This window comes from Eptesicus fuscus, chromosome 25 (genome assembly GCF_027574615.1).
Source record: "Eptesicus fuscus isolate TK198812 chromosome 25, DD_ASM_mEF_20220401, whole genome shotgun sequence".
Lineage (NCBI taxonomy): Eukaryota > Metazoa > Chordata > Mammalia > Chiroptera > Vespertilionidae > Eptesicus > Eptesicus fuscus.
In genome coordinates this window covers 12,590,142-12,594,898 of record NC_072497.1, presented here as the reverse complement: position 1 = coordinate 12,594,898, position 4,757 = coordinate 12,590,142, and positions in this window count along the sequence as shown.

Below are 4,757 nucleotides of genomic sequence, written 5' to 3'. Positions count from 1 at the left end.
GAGCCGTCTCTTACCTGCACGGGGTGTGCACAGCCTCCGAGTCAGCCTCACCCGCACGTCCCTCAGAGCCACCCAGTTTGATGTGTTCGTCGCAGACACCACGCGCCCTGCAGTGACCGAGGCCCGGCCATCAGGAGAGGGAGGGTGGGCACGGTGCCGGGGCCCTCGCCCCTCCCCGTCCCGGCCCGTCCGTCCGCAGTCCCAGGACAGTCCCTCGGGCCCGGCCGGGGTCAGGGTGCTTCCTTCCGGGCCCCTCGGCCCTGGGCTGGCCTTTGAGCTGCTGTCCTGGGCCGAGGCACTAGAACCTGGGCCGCAGGAGCGTCGGGTGCTGGGACACTACTTGGGGCCGGTGTTTCACACCAGGAGCCCGACGCGAGGAGGAGTTTCCTCTGGGACCTGGTCCGTGACCGCCCTGGTGAACGCCGGGGTCAGCCCTTCCTTTATAACTTGGCTCAGATCTTCCTGAGCTGTGTGTGGGGTTTGGTGGTTCTGTTCTGCTTTTGGTTTTGTTTGTTAATCCTCACCTGAGGATATTTTCCTCGTTGGTTTGTAGAGAGAGTGAGGGGAGGGTGGAGGTGGAGGTGGAGGTAGAGGGAGTGGAGAGAGAGAGGAGAGAAAACATCCACGTGGGGAGACCCATTCATTGGCTGCCTCCCGCACTCACCCTGACGGACGGGGATAGAACCTCACCCGGGTACGTGCCCTTGACTGGAAATCGAACCCCCGACCCTTCAGGGCCCTGGGATTGAGAGGGGGGGTGGGGGGCTAAGCCTGTCTTTCTACTCCTATGAGGAATCAAATGAAGTACAACTTCCCTTAACAGAGCACGAGGCTCCCCCATCGGGGTGTGCACAGCCACATGAGCTATGCCCTTGGGACTAGGTTGGCCTCTGAGAGTCTGGGCTCCGCCCTTGGAGGTCTGGGCTCAACTCATCCTGGCTAGGCTGGCTCTGGGGTCTAGGCTGGCTCTCGGGGCTAGGCTGGCTCTCAGGGTCTAGGCTGGCTCTCGGGTCTAGGCTGGCTCTCAGGGTCTAGGCTGGCTCTCGGGTCTAGGCTGGCTCTCGGGGGCTAGGCTGGCTCTCGGGGCTAGGCTGGCTCTTAGGGGCTAGGCTGGCTCTCGGGTCTAGGCTGGCTCTTAGGGGCTAGGCTGGCTCTCGGGTCTAGGCTGGCTCTCAGGGTCTAGGCTGGCTCTTAGGGGCTAGGCTGGCTCTCAGGGGCTAGGCTGGCTCGCGGGTCTAGGCTGGCTCTTAGGGGCTAGGCTGGCTCTCAGGGGCTAGGCTGGCTCTCGGGTCTAGGCTGGCTCTCGGGTCTAGGCTGGCTCTCGGGTCTAGGCTGGCTCTTAGGGGCTAGGCTGGCTCTCGGGTCTAGGCTGGCTCTCAGGGGCTAGGCTGGCTCTCGGGTCTAGGCTGGCTCTCAGGGGCTAGGCTGGCTCTCGGGTCTAGGCTGGCTCTCGGGGCTAGGCTGGCTCGCGGGGCTAGGCTGGCTCTTAGGGGCTAGGCTGGCTCTCGGGTCTAGGCTGGCTCTTAGAGGCTAGGCTGGCTGGGGCCAGTAGTGTCAGACCTTTGGGACTAGACTCTGCCCTTTGGCCTTGGCTGGGCTGTTGCTGGCTGGATCCATAAAAATCAAATAGACGCAGGCCATGGGGAAGCCCCGGTCTCCACAAGATGGCCTTGCGGGAAAGGGCCCTTCAGTGAGCATCTATGACCTCGGAGCCGAGATTGAAAGGGCTGCTGACTCTCCAGGGAGAGACACCCCTGAGGCGGGCTCCCTGGGGCCTGCTGGAGGGACAGGAACTGCTGAGGGGCTAGGCTGGGCTCTTTGGGGTTTGCTGGGCTTTTGGGGGGCTGCGCAAAAGGAAATGTAGGCAGACGCCCTCCGTGTGGGTGTCCCAGTTCCCGTTATCCCGGAGAACCCCGTTCCCAGCGCCTGGCTACCTTCTAGGAAGCAGCGCCTGAAAAGCGCACAGCGGCACAGCGAGCAGAGTGTCCCCGGCCTTCCCAGAATACCTGGAGCCCCCTCTGCATTTTCCGAGGGCGCCCCGGCAGCTCTGGGGTGAGGGGTGCCCTCCTCCTAGTCCTGGGGCCGCCCGGGGGCGGGGCGGGGCCGCCTGGGGGCGGGGCCGGGCCGGGAAGACGGCGCCCAGTCCGCCCCGCGCGCGCACCCGCAGCGCGAGCTCGCCAGAGCGCCTCCAAGAATTGCGCTCCCCTCGCGGTTCAGAGCTCGCGCTTTGGAGCTTCAGTTTCGCTCCTGGAGAAAGAGCAAGACCTCAGGTGGGTTGGGGGCCCGGAGGCGGGAGCCGGCGGGGTTGAAGAAGCCCTTGTTGGGCGGTTGCTTTATGGAGCCCGGAAAGTTGGTGTGAAGACGCGTAAGCCGGAGCCGCGGGCGTCAGCGCAGCGCGCATCTTCTGGGGGGACAGGAACGGCGCCCCGGGGAGGGTTCCCCGAGCGGGCGCGGGTGCCGAGGCGGGAGCTGGGAAGGGTTCCCGAGCCGGGGTTCTGCTTGACCTGCCCAGCGGGGTCTGCTCCCAGCGCCCGCCTGGCAGGCACGTGAGCGCGGGTCAGGCGTTTCTGGGGAACGGAATGCGCCCTTTAAATCCCTCAGCGCTCCCGCTGCTCCCTTGGCCACACACAGTGGAATTACATGGATTCCTGTCGCCAGCTTTTTCCAAGGACGTGGCTGATCACATCCTTGGGCTTACAGACCCCGGCCTGGGCCTGGGGCTCCTCCTGGGCCGGGCCTGGCTGGCCCGCTGAGCTCGGACTTAGGGGATGTGAATGGTTCCCAGGAAGAGAGAACAGGAGGCTGCTAGTTAGCCCTGTGGGCAGCAGCTCTGTCCTGAATACAAGGCAGTGCCTTGTCACCTAAACCATGAGGGACAGGCCATCCCTGGGGCTTGCCGGTCGGGCGGGCATGGGGTCTGCTGTCCAGGCCCCAGGATCAAGCCCCAGGCGGGGGCGCTGGGGCCCGGGAGGTGGCCTGCAGCTGGGATGCCCACTCTCACATGATCGCTGGTGAGGAGTCCCTCTCGCTGGAAACAGCGGAGGTGAACGCTCCCGGGAACCTCCAGGGACACGGAACATCTGCCCGTTACTGCAAATGGAGTTTGCAAACACTTGTGCGCAGTTGTTCACGCCCGTGTGACGTGGGGGTGATTTAGGAATCTCCGCGTCTCAAGGTTTACTGCGCCCACGAAAAGCCAAGGCTGACACTGGCCTTTGAGATGGTCCCACCGCCTGGGGCTTGGCCGAGGTCTGAGGGCGTCAGGAATGATGGGGCGGGGGGTGGGGGGAGGCAGTGGTACCCACACCTGAGACAGCTGGGACAGGATTTTTTGTTTCTTTTTTAATAAATTTGTATTGATTTCAGAGAGGCAGGGAGAGAGAGAGAGAGAGAGAGAGAAACATCAATGATGAGAGAGGATCATGGATGAGCTGCCTCCTGCACGCCCCACACTGGGGATCGAGCCCGCAACCCAGGCGCGTGCCCTGACCGGGAATCGAACCCTGACCTCCTGGTTCACAGGTCGAGGCTCAACCACGGAGCCACACCGGCCGGGCCTGGGACAGGTTTTGAGCTGGAGGCCCCGTGGTCAGATGTGTGTTTTGGAAAAATCACGGAGGTCGTGTGGTAGGGGGCAGCTAGCCGGCTGCAGAAAGCCATTGCCTAGCCCTGCGTCTGAGGGACACGTCCTGGGTGAGGGCTCAGCTAGGTGAGAGGGGGACACGGGGGGGGGGGGGTGTCTCCGTTTGAGATGGGGGCACCTGGGGGCTGGTGGGAAGAGCCAGGAGCGGTCTCAGGACTCCCGCGAGGGTGTCTGGGCACCTTTGCGACGTCAAAGGAGACAGGAATGTCGTCGGACACGGTGGTCTGTCTGGGCTGCAAAGGGGGCTCGGGAGTCACCTGCCCAGGGGTGAGAACCTCGTGTGCTGGGTGGATTTTCCGGAGTTTTGGTTCTGGATTTTGTCTTTGCTGCCAACTGTGCTTCCCCCTCCCTCCCCTCCCCCCCCTCCCCCCACCCCAGGCACCAGCAAAAGTCAGGACACAAGTCCCTGGACCTGGGAGGAGGCGGGCGCAGGGTCCTGGTCTGGGGAGGGGGACGCGGATGCTCCTCCCTGGGCTTGAGGGCGGGGGGCACACGGACACACGTCCCTGGGCCTGGAGGGGCCCCACGTCAAAGGCACGTACCTCGGGTGCAGGCTCCTCCCCGGCCCAGGCCCTGGTCGCGGCTTGTGCAGGAGGCAACCAGTTGATGTCTCTCTCACATCGATGTCTCTGTCTCTCCCTCTCTCTTCCACTCTAAGAATCAATGGGAAAATATCCTACGGCGAGGATTAAAAAATAAAAAGAATCAACCAATGAATGCATCCATAAGTGGAACAACAAATTGATGTCTCTCTCTCTCTCTCTAAAAAAAAAATCAATAAAGCCCTAGCTGGTGTGGCTCAGTGGATAGAGAGTCGGCCTGCGGACTGAAGGGTCCCCAGTTCAATTCCAGTCGAGGGCACGTGCCCGGTGGCCGGCTCGGTCCCCTGTGGGGGGCATGCAGGAGCAGCCAATCAATGATTCTCTCTCATCATGGATGTTTCTGTCTCTCCCTCTCCCTTCCTCTCTGAAATCAATAAAATATACTTTTAAAAAATCAGTAAAAATAGAAAAGGGAGGCCTTTCTGCTGTGGCGTTGGGAAGTGGGGACGCCCCAGGTGCAGAGGAGCCTTGCAGTCTGCTCGTCATTCATCGTGCTTTCTCTGCGGCAGACC